Source organism: Lemur catta, chromosome 7, assembly GCF_020740605.2.
Source record: "Lemur catta isolate mLemCat1 chromosome 7, mLemCat1.pri, whole genome shotgun sequence".
In the NCBI taxonomy this organism is placed as follows: Eukaryota; Metazoa; Chordata; class Mammalia; order Primates; family Lemuridae; genus Lemur; species Lemur catta.
Window position 1 is genome coordinate 56,520,415 of NC_059134.1, and position 16,911 is coordinate 56,537,325.

Genomic DNA, 16,911 nt, shown 5'->3' on the forward strand with positions numbered 1-16,911 from the left:
GTATAGTCCTGGCTACTCTGTAGACTGAGATGGAGGATCTCTTGAGCATAGGAGTTTGAGGCTGCTGTGAGCTGTGATTGCACTGTTGCGTTCTAGCCTATACTACAGAGTGAGACCCTGTCTTTAAAAAAAAAACAAAAAACACTCCTATAAAGTAAGTAGTAGTTGGCTGAGTTGAAAGAGCCCTCCTCTTGAGGCTAGTTCCTCTGTAGTAGCTTAGTTGGATCTGGTTTATTTTTGTTTGATATTAGGGAGTGCCACTTTTTAAGTGCAATTTAAAGTGAGTAATTCAGAAAACAGGAAAATTGTACTTAGAGTGCTTATTAATACTTATATGATACTTAAGAGCTTACAAAGCACCTTGAATTATCTCATTCAAGTTCTCAGAAAAACTCAGGCAGGTATTAACCCCATTTTTCAGTTGAGACATCAAGCTCATGGAGATAAATTAATTGCGCCGAATTATATAGCTACTAAGTGCTGAAGCCAGGTACTTCAATGCAATCCTTCGATATTAAAATTGATTGTGAAAGCCACTTCATTCTTAAGGTTTGTGAAAGAAATATTTGCTTTAGAAATAGGCTCTTTTTATGTTCTTGCTTTATCCATTGCCAGCTTTCAACACAGCATCTTTAAAATGCACTCATTATAGTCGACATAGGTTTCTTGCAAAAAAAATTGGAGCCTGAAACTTCTAAGACTTTACAAACTGCAGAAATGCTGCCACCTTTGTTTGGCTGCCAAGACACTACCACGAAGGACTGTAGGTCCAGGTCCATTTATTTCATGAGACTGGATGCAGCTGTCTCCTTGCCACAATCAAATGCTGCTCTATAACCAGATTTTTTGTGGCCAGAAAAAGCAAAGTAATTTTTAGTACAGATTAGCATAAAAATATCTACTAGATCGGTTTCAGGAAACAATTACTAGCTTTGGAACAACAATAAGTGTGATCTATAGGTTGGCTAAAATGGCAGTTAATTTCCAAATCTTTTTTTATACCCCTTATTTCTCACCATGAATACTATATAAATAGAATACACTACCTGCCACTGTATTTGGTTTCATAAATTATTTGGACAGGGTGAACAACAGACTTCAAAACTAAGTAGAGGTAGTAAATCTGCCCCTTTTTAATGAGTTTGAATTTACAGTAGTAGTTTAAACATCTGGAAGTTTAAAGTCTTAATTCATTCCAAATGTTCAAGAATATACTGCAAAGAGGATATTGTAATTGGGGGATCAAGAAAACTACTGTTGACTCAACCTGAGACCTTTCTACTTTTCTCTATATACATTAATCACATAAAACTTCAGAGGTTGACAGTTCAAAAAGAGAAGAGATGGACCCAAATATCCAAGTTGGCATGCTTATATAAGAGTAACTTTCTTAAAAAAGAGTATAGTTACAAGGAGGGTGAGGTTTAAATGCTGTTAATTAAGACATCTAGCGTGCAGCCAGATAGAGCTGCTGTGTTCTTAGCTGCTTACGGATATGAGGTGGAGGTTTCTTTAAATTGTTAGTATTAAAGCTGGACTTAGAGGAGTCAAAACTTTTGACTTCTAAATTGTAATTTTGATTAATGCATCTTGTAATCCAAGAATCTGGTCTGCAGCCAGCACCTAGCATGAGACCAAGCATTCCTTTAGTGCGCACTTACTGAATCCCTACTGGACACTGGTTAAGTGTTGGTTTGAAACCAGTTTTCTTAAAACAAAACAGGGTTGTGGTAGCAGGAGGAGGAGTCATTGTCTACAGTAGCAGCTGCTGCTAACAGTGCTCAGTATGTGCCAGGTGTGTGCAAAAGCACTTTACCTGTACTCTCATTTAAACTTCTTTATCCTGTGAAGAAGCTACTATTCCCATTTTTCAGGTGGAAACCTAAAAATCAGAAGGTCACACAGCTAGTGAAAGGTGGAACAGGATTCCAACATGATACAAAGATTCACAAATTAATTTGTTGTCTCTTGTATATGTTTTTCCTTCTAATTTAGAATATTGTATGGACCACCTGTGGTCCTTAATCTATTTAGCATCAGGCACAAGGCTAAGTATCATGAATACAATTGTGAATGAGTAGAGCCCGTGCCATGCATACAAAGATGCATAAGGTTGAGCCCAGGCCCTCAGTGAGTGAGTAACTTGGGGAGCCAGACAGGAAAGCTGGGGACTGCCAAGGAGCAGTGCCAAAGATAGGGTAACCGTATAATAGTGATCCTTGCAAGGGCACTTTTAATAGTTATGCCAGGACAACTGATAGTACTGGGACTGTCCAGAGCAAACCAGGACTTTTCACCATAACTAGAGGTAAACTCAGGGTGTGAGGGGAGCACAGAGGAGAGGAGAGGGCCCTGACTGACAGAGGACCAACCCAGAGTGCAGCAGTTGTCATGCCCACAGACCTTGGCCTAGATGTCAGTTCCTCTGGGGGCTTCCCCAGCCCTGAAATCTGGGTCAAGTGGCCCTTACATGTGCTCCCAGGTTTGCCTGGCTTTTCCACCAGGTACAAGCTGTGTGAGAGCCTGTGTGGTTCTGACGCATCTCCCAGTGTGTAGCTTAGAGTAGTAGACGGTGTTGAATACAGGAGGCCAAGGAGGTAGGCAACAGCCTTTGCCCAAGAAACCTATAAAAACAGTAACATTTGTTTCCCCATGTATTACCTCATTAAATTAATGCTTGATGATGGTATATAAAACTAAGCCAGATTCACCACCATCATTGCCAGTGTAGGTCCTCTTGGAATAGGCTTGAAGCCACTGAGAAATTGGCATTTTCTAAGAGTAGGTGGACCTTTGAAATGGTGTGTACTGTGAAACTTCATGACCCCAATTGGTTTTAAATTAGACTCTCACTTCTCAATGAAAATGTAGTTATCTTGGTATTAGAAGTATACCCTTATAATGTGTGATTCATGTCTCCCCTACAAAGAAACGGTAAATGATAACTATGACCTGCATGCTATTTCAAGTTTTCAAGGTACCCGATTAATATGTAATACTTCTTCCTCACACGAAGATTAGACATGGTAAACTGTAAATTCTGCATGGTGGTAGAGTTGTAGAGCTGGAAGGAGTCTTGGAAACTATGTGGACAACTCCTCATTTTACAGGGGACTGGAGAGGACAGCTTGCTCAGGATCACACTGGTTGGTGATGGCAGAGGCCAGGGGGAAACAGAAGCGTCCTAACTCAGTGCTGTCCTCTGTCCTATGCCACACATAACTCAAGATGGAAAACCTGAAAGGATCATTTCTTGGAGGGTGAGCAGTGTCTATCATTTCAGCAGTTGTTAATGTAAATGGTAATCCCGTAAGTATGCTGGCTTTATAAAAGAGAGATTTCTTAAACAGGCCAGGGTCTGGGGTTAGTTCTTGGCACATTTTGGTTTTGTAGTACTGTAAAATTTGGTTTTAAAAATATTTGGTATTGCTTACATCTCATTTGGCAAATTCCCATTCTTGGTATGATTATTTTTCTTTAAAACAGTACACATGATTAGATTGTAGATTTACAAAGCCTTTTTCCTAAAAAATAAGATGTTGAAAGCTTTCTTTATAATTGAGTCTTGTGAAATTTGGACTTTCTTTTATTAATAGCATCTACTATATATTGAGCACTTACTGTGTACCAAGCATCATATTAGGTACTTTGTATGAGTCATTTCATCTAGGCTCACAATAACCGGATACAGTAGGTGTTGCTATCCCTCTTTTATGGACCAGAAAACAAGTGACTTGTCCAAGGCCACTCAGTAGTAGAGTGGATTCAGACCCTGACCAACTCATTCTGGTAGACCAGGCTACTCGTCAAAGTGGAAATACTCACCTTTTTAAACATGAGTATGAAAAAAACAGGGGAAAGTACACTGAAATACCAATGTTTGTCTCCAAGTGGTGGGAGTACAAGGAGTTATAAATTTTCCTTTGACATTTCTATTTTCCAAATTTTCTGTAACGTACAGTATTTTTTTCCCATCTTGGTAAGGATTAAGTAGCATTCTGAAATAGAAAATTCAAGATTATTTATATGAAACCATTTTTCTGCTAAAATATTTGTTAACTACTTTTCTAGTTCCATTTAGCACACATCATGCCAGGTATTATGCCAGGTGTTCTGGCCACAAAGGTAAGACATTGACCCTGTTGGCAAACTGTAAAGCTGCTAGTTCTTCAAGGTGCAGCTCAAGTGTCTATCACCAGTGTGCCCCTATCTCTTGGCCCCAGGTACTTCTTACCCTCCCTGCTGTTAACCACCCTAGTAGAAACCATCATCGTCTCTACCTCATCTTTCCACCCATCAGGCAGAGTGATCATGTGCACCTCCTCTTCGCAGAGCCCCACGCTGAGGCCAGAATCCAAGCTCCTGACTGTGACTCTAAGGCCATACATGGCCTGGCCCATGCCACCCTCTGAACCTTGTTCACTCTACACAGCTATTAATGGTCTCCCACCCGCCAAGCTCATTCATAGTTTGTTTAAGGCCTTTATACTCGGTGTGCCTTGAAAGCTGTTGAACCAGTTAGCTCTTAGCTCACTTTTTGCATCATTCAGGCCTTTGCTTAAATAATGTCTCCACGGAGACACTTTCTCTGACTACCCTTTCAAAACTAGCCTACTTCCTAGAAATTGTTTCCTCACACTGGTATGTAAGTTCTACAAGGACTGGGATCTTTCTTGCCTTGTTGACTGTGGTTGTATCGCCACTGTGTAAAACAGGACCTGGCATGTAAGAGTTGCTCCATACTTGTTGAATGAATGAACAAATGATGTGTTCTAGGACCAATGGGAAATTCAGAACGGCTAGAGGATTGGCAAGGAAAGCAACCAGACAAGAGGATAGAAAGCGATTTAGGGGCCAATCCTTGAAAACCCTAGGAAGTCCTGCTCAGGAGTTAGCCATCATTCTCTGGTCAAGAGGTGCTCCAAGAGATGCTGAGCCTGGAGATCCCGCCTATGTGAACTGGCCGTAGGAACGCTGCCCTTCATAGGTGAGAAGTGTACGGCAGAGGACAGCCTGCAGTTTCTGGGCATGTGTAGAAACTGAGAGAACACGGTCAAACCAAAAAGCAAACCTCACATTGGTCATTGTTAATCATAATTAATAATGTCTGTGATTTGTATAGTCTTTCTTACAAAGTGTTCCAAGTCTTGAGATACAATCCCTTTTGTACCCCAGGCCCCTGCCACAGTAACGACCTTGGCTTGCGACTCACCACCCTCCTCAGCCATACAATATCCTCCTCTTTATCGCCTGTCTTACGCCTTCCTTTCCAAGTTAAGTAATTCCTGCCTTGTTTTTTCTTCTATTCCTTCCCTTCTCAAACCACAACCCATATAATTTTCATTGCCCCCTTTAGAACCTGTTTGTATCTCGGCTCCTGCCTTTTTATGGAGAAGGGAAGCAGACCTGAAACTGTACAGATGAAGAGATGTGCAATTTTAAATACCCCCATTACATAGTGTGTCTTTCTGAACTGCAATTTCTTTTCCAGCTTTGCGGTCTCCCTGGAAAATAGATGACTAAATGCAAAGGTGGTTGCCAGTGCCTTAAAATCATTAGCAATCTCAGTGCTCATTTGAGGTTAAATTTCCTACTAATAGCATGAGATTTATCTATGTGCTTATATAATAGAATTAAGGGATTGATTCTGCTACGCTTCATTTAATGGCACATTTAGGAAGGAATATAATATTTATTGAGTGTTTCCTGTATGCCAGGCACTATGTGAGATGCTTTATGGGTATTATCTCATTTAAGATTCACAATTTGATGAGGCTGATGTATTATTCCCATGAGAGAACTGAATTTCAAAGAGATCATTTGTCTGAGGTCCATGTCTGTCCAAAGCCAGAGGCCGTGCTCTTTGCACTACACTGTGCAGCCAGCCTCAACCCCACCACGCCACTAAAAGTGTGCCAAGGGTCTTCACAGATGTTTTGTCATTTCAGGCTTTGTAACAACCTGTGAGATGGTGGTGTCATCGCCAAGTGACTTGCCAAAATGCAGCACTGCTGGGACTCGACTTCATGTCTCCTTTTCTACAGTTATGGACCTCTGATTTAGGATCTGGTGCACAGGATCCTGTGCACATCACCGTGCTAGATGGAGGGAGTTCAGTCCAGCTCTTGAAGAGTTAGAGCATTGGTGGGATATGCTGGTGGAGCAAGACCACAACCCCTGTGACATCCATAAGTTTTTCGGCCCCTATGCTCAGGGAGGCCTAGAAAAGGCTGTTGTCCCTTTCCTGCTGGTGAGAGTAGAGGCAGGCCTGGCCAGGACCTGGAAGCATCAGAGTGAGAGAGGGGGCAGGGTTGGACAGACCAGCAGCAAGGAGCAAGAGAAAGCAGGGGTTTGGTGTAAGAGCCTAAGTGCTACCGCTTGGGAGTTGTGGGGCCTTGGTAAACCACTCACCACTCTCAGCTCAGATATCACAGTTTTTATTGTGGAATCACGTGCAAACCTCATCACATCCTGGAATGCCACTTTCTCCAAGGAAAGGCTTGGCTGACCCAACTGCTAACCAGCTGGTTGTGGTTAGCTGTCCCAGAACAAGCATGAAGTATTGATGTGAAGAATCTGGAGATTCCTCTTTCCTCTCCTTCCACTGGCCTTGATATAGATGTTGGCCAAGTGGCGGCCCCTCTCTGTGCCTTGGTCTCCTCATCTGTAAAGCAAGGATGCTAAAATTGTCCATGATGAAGGAGAAAATATTTAACCAGCTGTATACTATATTGTGTTACTGAAATGCTCTTATAGAAAAAAAGCTTCTAGGTGAAATTAGAAAAGGGTGAGATTTACACCGAAGGACCTAGCCCTAGGTTCTTGGAGGAGTGTGGTGTGAGCTCAGTCACAAAGACTGGGGTGGGGTCAGGGGGTAAGGATGCAGAGCTGGCGTAGACAACTAGGGCAGAGGCAGGCGCCCTCTCAGAACAGGGAGAGCTAATGCTCTGACAGCATCCTCCACACTCACAGCTCAAGCCCTCGGTCCTCAATTCTAAAAGGCTATTATTTGGACTCACTTTTAATTAAAAAATAACTTTTAAGGGAATTATAAAACATTCCTACTATAAACAAACACTGGTCTTAAGTTGCATCCCAATTTCAAAACCATTAAATTGTGGGGAGAAAATGTATCTTGGAGTTGAGAAAATACAGTCACAACACTTCAGAATGAATACTACCAAAAAAGTCATGTGGACTTTGGGACCAACATTCAGGTTCCTGTTCTGCCACATACTAGCTTTGTTATTCTGGGCAAGTCACTTGATTTCTCTAAGCGTCAATTCATTTTTTAAGTGGTCTATAAATTGTCTGGGCATAGGAGGTGAACAGTGAAGGTTATTTGAATCTGAATGTTGATTCAGTTTGGAAAGAGGTCTACAAGAACATATTTTGTCTAAAATTAGGGGTTACCATTTATTAATTGTAAAAACTCTGTATGTTGTCATTTAGCATAGCATGACACAGAGCAGTGGTTCTCAACTGGGGGCAGTTTTGCCCCCCCAAGTGACATTTGGCAACGTCTGGATACAGTTTTGGGTGTTACAACCGTGGTGAAGAAGTGCTACTGGCATCTAGTTAGTAGAGACCAGGGATGCTGCTAAACGTCCTACAATGCACAAGACAGCCCCCACAACAAAGGATCATCTGGCCCAAAATTTCCATAAAGGTTAAGAAACCTTGACATAGAGGTTACTATAAAACGTAGATTATGGAGCTTGACTGCCTGGATTTGAACACTAGCTCTGCCGTCTACTAGCTGTGTATCCTTGGGTCAGTTACTGGACTTCTGTCCCTCACTGTGTTTGTGAAAGGAATGATAACTGTCTGTCACATAGGGTAACAGTTGTGAGGATTACTAGGACTTAAGGCAGGCAGAGCATTTCAAGTGGAGACTGGCTTCCACAAGGCACTCAGTGTCAGCTCTTATTTCAAGTACTGAATGAGCACTAGATTTAGTGAAAATACCTGGTGACCAGTACCAAGTTCCCAGATAAGTTATTTATCTCCTTGAGCCAGAATTTCTCCATCTGTTAAAAAATGTGTGGATCCAGTGGAATCAAGGATATGATAGCACTGTGGAAACAGTGGAAAATTTTACAAATACACTTGAATCATTGTTATTGCCTCAAACTCCATCCAGAACAGGGAATGTGCTGGGGCAAAGCAATAAACTCTCCCAGGCCAGGCTGTAACTCAGCAGAAGGGACAGCCAGAGAGAGGAGGTGCTCAGAGCAGCACGTTGCAGGCCCAGCAGCGAATTGCTCCTTAAGTACATCCTCAGCTGTGAGTCCAGGAAGTCGCCTTTATTGCACTGTTATGTGCAAACTGCGCCCCAGCTTCACATACCACTTTCCCCAAAGGAGTGCTTGGCAAACCAGCATACATGCCTCCTCTGCAGATTCTAAACTCCAGGAAAAACAACAGTGTAGATGAAAGAGAGTGTCCTAAAAGCCATTGGCCAGGGATCTGTTCCTGCTCCACCTCTGTCTTCTCTGGCCCCGGTTTTCTGAGCCCTCAAATGAAGGAACTGGATTGCTGTCCTGCGCTCCAAGGCCTGCTGGAGCCCTTGCTCCAACCATACAGAACTGAGTGACGATTATTTTTATCTTTAACAATTATGTTCATGAACAGTCTTCTAGCAGGGGTTGTGTCAAGCAACTTACGTAAATAAACATACGTAATTCTCAGAACCACCTGTGGTTCCTTGAGTATTATGGCCATATTGCTGAGGATATCACCAAGGCTCAGAGATGTTAAGTAACTTGCCCAAGAATGCATAGAATTCACATCACTCTTAACCAACACACTGCAGTACCCTAAGCCAGAATGTGCGAAGATTTTGGCAAACACTAGGCACTTAACACTTGTTAATTGAGTTAATGAGTGAATGCCCAAGGGTAAATCTCAAAGCAGCTTGTTCCTTATTGAGCTCGGGTGCACCCCTGCCTCTCACCACCTATCCCCTCTCCTTGCCTGGCCCCCAGTGCCTGCTCTCTCTTGCCAAGAGCTCCACACCTTCTTGGCAGCAAGTAACACTGTTCTTTCAGCAACCATCAGTGACAATTGTAGAGCACAGCCTTTCTCACGATTCTATTGAGCGAGCCTACTCCGTGCCAAGCCCTTGAAGGGGCTTGAGGACACAGCTGGGTCATCCCCGGCACTTGATCTGAGGGGAGTTCACATCTGTGCGAGGTGGGTGGGGGCGACTGGGAGACTGATGAGAAAACCAGCTAGTTACAAGATAGCACGATAAAAGCAATCCTGGGAGGGGAAAGGATCAGGGAAGCTTTCCCTGGAGGGCGAGGCTGCTTTTGATATTTGCATACTTGTATTTGTCATGGACTGGGCCACAGCTGCCCTCTCCCATCCATCCCAACTTATCCTTCATTCAGTGTCCTGACACCGTGCAATGGAAAACTAAGAAACGGTCTGTCTCTAGCAGCTCAGAAGCAGAATTGGGGAAAAGTAACTGCTGCCAAGGACCTACTTTGTGCCAGGCACTTTCATCCACTTTATTTAACGTATAAGTAGCCAGTGAGGTAGATATACCCATTGTAGAGTTGGGGAAAATGAGGTTCAAAGAGGTTAGGCAATTTGCTGAATATTCCAGAGGAAATTGCTTATAAGGAATCCTGCTTATAAGAATAAGCAGATCAATTGGCCTCTTTCCATTTTGGGTCCCTGTGGAGGTCCACCCTCATATGGCCCTGGACAGGGGCAGTGTTCGGGTATCCAGGGAGCTGCAGAGTCTGAGTGGGAAGTGAGCACAGCCCAGTGAGGATCCCCACCAGGTTCTCTGGTCAAAACAACTCGGGGTCCTCCCCCCTGCCGGAGTGCCCGTGGGGATGGTCTAAAGGGCAAGAATGAGTAATGTGGCAAGGCCCCCCCACACCAACATCCAGAAGTGGTTAATGTTCTTGGTGGGGCTTCGAACAGGAATGAGAGACCAACGAGAATGCAATGGGACCTTTCAGTTGTCCCTGGGGGCTGCCTAAGAACTGGCCAAAAAGCTGCTCTGGGACCCTCAGGCCTGCAGAGCTCAAGTTCCTGCCTGCACCACCCACAATGAATACAATTGTGGACACGGTTATAACAAGCCACTGTATGTCCCCACTCATGAACCCAATCATAATCACCCCCGTTAATCTAATCCTCCACTCATCCATCCACCTATCATTTCCTTTCCTTCGTTTTAGTCATTTTCTATTGCACTCAGTAATTTTTTTTCTTTCAGCGAGTGTCTGGGGACACCTGTCAGGCACCTCTAGTATTTTGCTAGGATCCAAAAAGCCTTCATCGTGGTGCAGAAAGCATGAGACCCAAGCCTTGACAGATGAGATGGAACTTTGGCAGACAGAAATGGGTTAAAACAAAGAGCAGTCCAGATGGGGAAAAAAAAAAAAGGTGGGAGCAAAGGCAGAGAAGTAGTAAAGTCTGGGAGAAATGTGAGCAATAATTTGTCATCCACTTTGGCAGAGCACTGTTCCCTAAGACTATTTGACCACGGAGCATCTCGCAAGATCCCTGGCCTGAGGAATACACTACTTTAGAAAATGCTGTGGCATGCGATGTGTGCGGAGAGAAGAGTGAGGGTGAAGGCATTTGTACTGGCTCCTAGATGCGGTGATCCCCAACATCTATTCTAAGCGTACTATCCTCAGAGATGTCTCAGCAGTAAGCGTGAGAAGCACCCGTCCTCAGGTAATTTACAAGGCAAAGCAGCACATGAAAGGCCACACCATCCCAAATCCTGCAGCAAAGACACTAACTCTGCTTAACCCTGCATGTACCAAACTTACCACAGATCACTTGGTGCCAGGGAACATCTTTATTTGGGGGGGATTAATTGTTTTTTTAGAAAGTTAATTTGCTTAACAACATTATTACATTTCAAATAGAGCACAGGGTATACTTTGAAAAGTTTCCCTCCCACCTTTGGCTCCCTCTGCCCCCCAGTTTCCTTCCCCACCGGTAGTCGTTTGTCTCTCTTCTGTATCCTCCCAGGGAAGGTCTAGGCTATACGAGGATGTATGGGTGTGCCTTCTTTTCAAAATGCAAGTGAAAACAACTGAAACGCACATCTCTACTGCAGGCGTTTTAAGGGCTGTGGGTGTAGTCCCTCTTAAATATTGACACATAACATAATGCATTTAGCCATTCCTCTAGTGAGAGGCATGGAAATAGTTTCTAGTCTTTTGTCAATCTAAACCCGGGTTGGCAAACTTGGCTTGCTGGCCAAATCCAGCCTAGCACCTGTTTTTGTATGACCTTTAAGCTATGAATGTTTTTTTTTTTAATGTTTTTCAATGATTAAAAAATATTTTGTGACACATGAAAAGTACACAAAATTTAAGTTTCAATGCTCACAAATAAGATTTTATGGAAACACAACCACACCCATTCATTTTTTTTTTTTTGAGACAGAGTTTCACTCTGTTGCCCAGGTTAGAGTGCCATGGGGTCAGCCTAGCTCACAGCAACCTCAAACTCCTGGGCTCAAGCAATCCTCCTGCCTCAGCCTCCCGAGTAGCTGGGACTACAGGCATGCGCCACCATGACTGGCTAATTTTTTCTGTATATATTTTTAGCTGTCCATATAATTTCTTTCTATTTTTAGTAGAGACGGGGTCTCACTCTTGGTCAGGCTGGTCTCAAACTCCTGAGCTCAAACGATCCACCTGCCTCAGCCTCCCAGAGTGCTAGGATTACAGGAGTGAGCCACCTCACCAGGCCGCATTCATTTGTTGATGGCTGCTTTTGAGTTGCCATAGCATTGTTGAGTATGTCTGGCGATGAGATCCTATGGTCCTCGAGCCTAAAAGTTATTCTCTGGCTCTTTACAGAAAAAGTCTGCTGACCCCTGCTCTAAACAAAGCTGCAAGAATTATCTTTCCCCATCATGGCAAACATGTGTGAGAGATCTTTCATAAATATCCTATTTGATGTAAGCCAATCTGAGAGACATAGCTCAAAAAGTACATTTTACTGTTATTTTAGTTGATTTTTTCTTTTATTATAAAAGGTTAAACATCATTTTAGAGATACAAAAATTTTTACTTTCCTCTGTTCTATAATTTTTTTTTTCTCCAATTGGACAAAGAATATGAACAAAGGGGCTGGGCGTGGTGGCTCAACCCTGTAATCCAGCACTTTGGGAGGCCAAGGCAGGAGGATCACCTGAGGCCAGGATTTCAAGACCAGCCTGAGCAACATAGTGAGAAGACCACATCTCTACAAAAAAAAAATAGCCAGGCATGGTGGCACGTGCCTGAGTCCCAGCTACTTGGGAAGCTGAGGCAGGAGGATCACTTGAGCCCAGGAGCTTGAGGTTACAGTGAGCTATGATTGTGCCATTGCACTCCAGCCTAGGTGACAGAGAGAGACCCTGTGTCAAAAAATAAAGAATATGAACAAAGGTATTTTTCTTACTGCTTTATAAAAATATTGAGGTAATTAGCATTTTGTCTGTCTTGTGTGCAAATGTTTTCTCCATTTCTTATTTGACTTCTCAGTGAAGGGAAGGCGGGTTCAGGTGCTGATGTGAAGCTGATGGGGGACCTGGGCCAGGCAGGCAGTACCTGTTTCCGGAGCCCGTACCTTGTTCCAGGCCCTGGACCAGACACTGGAATCCAGGGATGAGTGTGATGGGCAGAAGCTCTGCCATCATGGCCATGGTGGGTGAGCAGGGCAGCACTCAGCGAGGATGTCACAGGGACACCTCCCTCAGCCAGACCTGAGGAATGAAGAGGGACTCCCCAGGGGTCCAGGCTGCAGGGGGAGAGTTCTGAGCAGTAACTAGTGCAAGGCTAGGTCTCAGAGAGAGAGAGGTTTTAGAATTCAGGTTCTTGGAGCCTAAGCTGTCCTGGGTGGTGATGACACACCTGGCACAGCCATGCCTGGGCATGAGGGGCAAGGACAGGAGTCCAAGAAGTCTCCTCGAGTCCCTGAGGTAGACCAAAAGATGCCCTACTAGGGTCTAGAGAGTTTCATCTCTTTGTACAGAGGAGGAAAGTGACTCTCAAGGCTAAAGTCACCCTCTCAGTGAGACTTAGACTGAGGTCTGAGGGGTTAGGATGAGATGGGACAGAGGTGAAGCACTGCTCTAGGGGCAGCAGCGCTGGCCTCTCCTGGAGCGGAGGCCTCCCCCTGCCCCTCCATAGCCCTGGCCTCCACTCCAGTTCACACCTCTCCAGAGACCCAAAGGGAAAGAGAGCCATGCCTCAAAGACAAAGCAGGAGCCTGGGAGGGGAGGAGGGGGCTGGAGGGAGGTGCAACGGGAGAGAGGAGCGGAGACAAGTCCTTCAGACCTTGAATCTCTGAGATTGCTGGAGGTGACGGGGAGCTGGGCAGCCCAGCCCCAGAGCTCCCTGCAGGTGATGACAAGGATGAGGGGGAAGCCATGGGGAGAGCCAAGAGCTCACAAAGGTTCTGCTGTGCTTGGCCAGAGCCTTCACCAGAGCCTGCCTGCTTGCTTGGAGGGCAGGATTGGATTTAGAAAGATGGTTGCCCCAACACTCGGAGCCAGGCCTGCTGGCTGCCGCCCCACACAGCACCCCCACTCCAAGCTCACCCTCCTAGGACCTCCTCATATGTCTTTACTTTGGTGTTTGCAGTTAGACCCAAGTAGGACTCCACAGCCTTGGGCTGCCGATGCACTAAGCACCGGAGGCCAGTGCTCACCTGAGGCCCCGGGGAACCTACTTATAGGACTGGCCTGGTGGGAGAAGGAAATGCATGGAGGCTGCCCTCCACTGAGCACCTGCTATATGCATTTCATTTACAGGGTTCCCATTTCATCCTTTCAGCAACTGGCATATCCATTTTACAGATGAAAAAAGAGAGTCCTAGAAAAGCTAAGTGACTTGCCCAGTGTTGCACAGTAAGTCAATGGTAGAGCTAGAATTGTAACTCTGGTTGTCCCCACCTGTGAGTCAAATTTTCACTGAACCCCTATACTACTTTGTGTCTTGCATATGTCTGGCCCAGAGTAGGAGTCTCATAAATGTTGGCTTTATCGTGCACTTTTTCTTGGCTGGAGCTGTGAGCCTCACGACAACCCTTCAGGGTCAGTAGTTTCTCTCACTTTAATGATATGGAGGCTCAAGCTTAGAGAGAGAAGCGGAGCAACTTGCCCAAGTCACACAACTAGCTGCAGAGGGTCCAGGAAGTTGGAGGAAGTTCAAAGAAAGGTGAGGTAGAGCAGGCTCGCCCAAACAATGATAGGAATTTTCCGGAAACTTCAGGCTGGGGCTGTCCGTGGAAGCTGTAGATTTGCAGGCAAGCAGTAGGGGCTCTCGCCCAGCCAGAGAGCAGCGGCCAAGCAGCCGCGCTCAGGATGCCTGCCTGGCCCCATGTGTTCCCTGGGACCTTCCGAACCAGGGTCTTTCACTCGTTCTGTTGCTCTTCTGTCATATGAGCGCAGCCAGATGAGGTCTTTGATTTTATTGTTTAAGCAGTGGCACTGTTCTTTAAAATAATCTTAAGCTGAACTTTGTTCATTCATCCATTCAACAAATATTGAGACCTTCAGGGTACCTGAAACATATGGGTCACTGCTTTTCTTCCTGCTTTGAGTCTCTCTGACATGTGTTAGAGAAATTAAGCATCCCTCCCCCTACCCACTCAGGGTAGGAATGGGCCACCTGGTCTGCCAAGGGCCCCCGCCCTCACTTGGGAGCCCCCAGTCACAGTGCTGAGCGGAAAGCTTGCCTGTCAGCACTGACACAAGCCTCAGAGATACTCACAAACTCACAGTCGGCCATGTCACAGATTGGGTGGGGAAGGCCCTGGTCCCCTTGAAGCAGCCTCTTTATGGCATCCTTAATCAAAGAGGCTTTGTGCGATTGGTGGAGACTGGGTGTGTCTATGAGGAGACAGAAATAGGGAGGAGGCACGGCTGAGCAAAGCGCAAAGCCCTCCAGGCGGGAAAGAGGCCCATTTTGCAGGGGCCAACCCTCTCCCCCAGCCCCCCGCTGGCCTGCCTGGCAGAGGCTTTTCCTAACAAGCTCCCCCCCTCCACCCACCCCCACCATCCTCTGCCCACAGCCAGGGTGTCAGCTTGGGTTTGGTGACAGCAGCCTTGAAGGAGGTGTTGGATGGCTGAAGCCCTCCATTGTAGCAACTCTGGCATCTTCCACAAGCCCAGCCTCGCCAAGTTGTCCTCCTGCCAAGCTGGAGAGCGGCTGGCTCCTGAGGGGGCCCTCTCTAAGCAGGTAACTTGATTCCCTGCAGCCCAGCTCTGGCCACCAGAGCCAGAGCTCTGAAGAGTTTACCTCTGACATGGCAGGACTCGTGAACAGTTTTCAAGATCAGAAAGGAGGGTGGCTACCAGGAGCTCCAGAGCCGGCGGGGTGTGGGGCAGGGGGCGGCGACACAGGGCTGATGGGCCAGGTTCTAGCCCCTGCTCTCCACTAACTTGCTGTGTGACTTCCAATATATCACCTCCTCACTCTGGGCCTCAGTTTTCACATAACAGAGTCTGACAGATGGTCCCCACATGCTTCTAGATGGACCGACTGGCCAGGGTCTTCTCCATCTGCAGCCTCCCTTGCAGGTGAAGGTCTGACTACTCTGCGGGGTGATCAGGGTGCCCGATGGGAGGGCTGTGGGTCCTCTCCACCTGGCCTTCTGGCCCTTCAAGCGGTAGGGAGTGCAGGGGCTGGCAGCTGCCATCAGGAGTCAGGGAACATCCAGATTCAGTGGAGCTACGTTGGACATGGCTTCCATTCCCCTTAGGATAACCAAGTGAAACTGGATTTTTCTCAAAAACTATGATAAGGCTTAAGAACAGCTGGATATAGGATTCCACTTCGCATCTGAATCTCTAAATTGACAAAACCAATGTGTGAGTAATATTGTCAAATAAAGATTTTGATAGTTTCTCCCCTGGAATTTTTTTTAAACTATCGTATATAAAAATATGCTATTGTAAATTTATCCCTGCCCTTTTTTAGAAGGACCAACTCTCCTTCATTGAGGTTATGCCTTTCCCATTTTTGGGTATTAAAATTTTTTTAAGATGAAATAATGGTGTGATAGTACATGATAGTTTGAGTAAATTTTTTTCTTTTTTTTTTTGAGACAGAGTCTCACTCCCTTGCCCTGGACTATAGTGTATTGGTGTCATCATAGCTCACTGCAACCTCAAACTCCTGGGCCCAAGTGATCCTCCTGCCTCAGCCTCCCGAGTAACTGGGACTACAAGCATGTGCCACCATACCTGGGTAATTTTTAAATTTTTTGTAGAGACGTGTCTCACTCTTGCTCAGACTGGTGTTGAACCCCTGGCCTCAAGTGATGCTCCCACCTTGGCCTCTCAGAGTGACAGGATTACAAGTGTGAGCCACCGAGTCTAGCCGCGAGTAAACTTTTTACAAAGTCAAACACCTATAAAATAGTCATGCTCATAAATGTACAGCCTTGATGCATTTCCACTAAGTGACACACCGTGTAACCACCACCCAGATCAAGAAACACAACATTGTGATAGTGCTTTTTTTAATGTCCTTTTCTTAACAAAATTAAAAAGTTGGTAACTTTATATTGGTTGCCTCCTCTTTACTTAAATTTTACCAGTTGGTAAAATCTAACATGTGGGGACCTTTTGGCTAATTGATCTACTAATGTCCTGTGCAGTTCTGCTGGAGCCCTTGGAGCCATTATCTTTGGTGATGCACCAGCCAGCAGGAAGCAGGCCTGGGCCTGGGACCCAGCCACCTGATCTCAGGGGATAGGGAGAATCTGGCCAAAATATCCCTCCAGAAGCAGGACTCACTCAGCATGGCTGGCTGCTGGGAGCCAGAGCCAAGGGGCAGTAAGGAGGAGTGTCTTTGCGTAGGAAGTGGGGGTGGGGGAAGGAATCGTTCCTCAGGCCTCTCTGCAGCCCCCTTTCATTAGCTATTACTTTCC

The 16,911-nt window shown here is 45.6% G+C and overlaps 1 long non-coding RNA gene across 3 annotated transcripts; it reads left to right on the forward strand.

Moving 5' to 3' along the window:
* Positions 1-3,116: 3,116 nt before the first annotated feature.
* LOC123641237 lies at positions 3,117-16,182 on the forward strand. 3 transcript variants are annotated; one of them, XR_006736252.1, is made up of 4 exons: positions 3,117-3,260; positions 10,480-10,704; positions 15,049-15,215; positions 16,088-16,182. It is a non-coding gene; the product is annotated as an uncharacterized LOC123641237 (long non-coding RNA). The 3 variants fall into 3 exon arrangements; XR_006736254.1 differs by lacking the exon at positions 16,088-16,182 and adding an exon at positions 15,739-15,811; XR_006736253.1 differs by lacking the exon at positions 3,117-3,260 and adding an exon at positions 6,108-6,144.
* Positions 16,183-16,911: the final 729 nt, after the last annotated feature.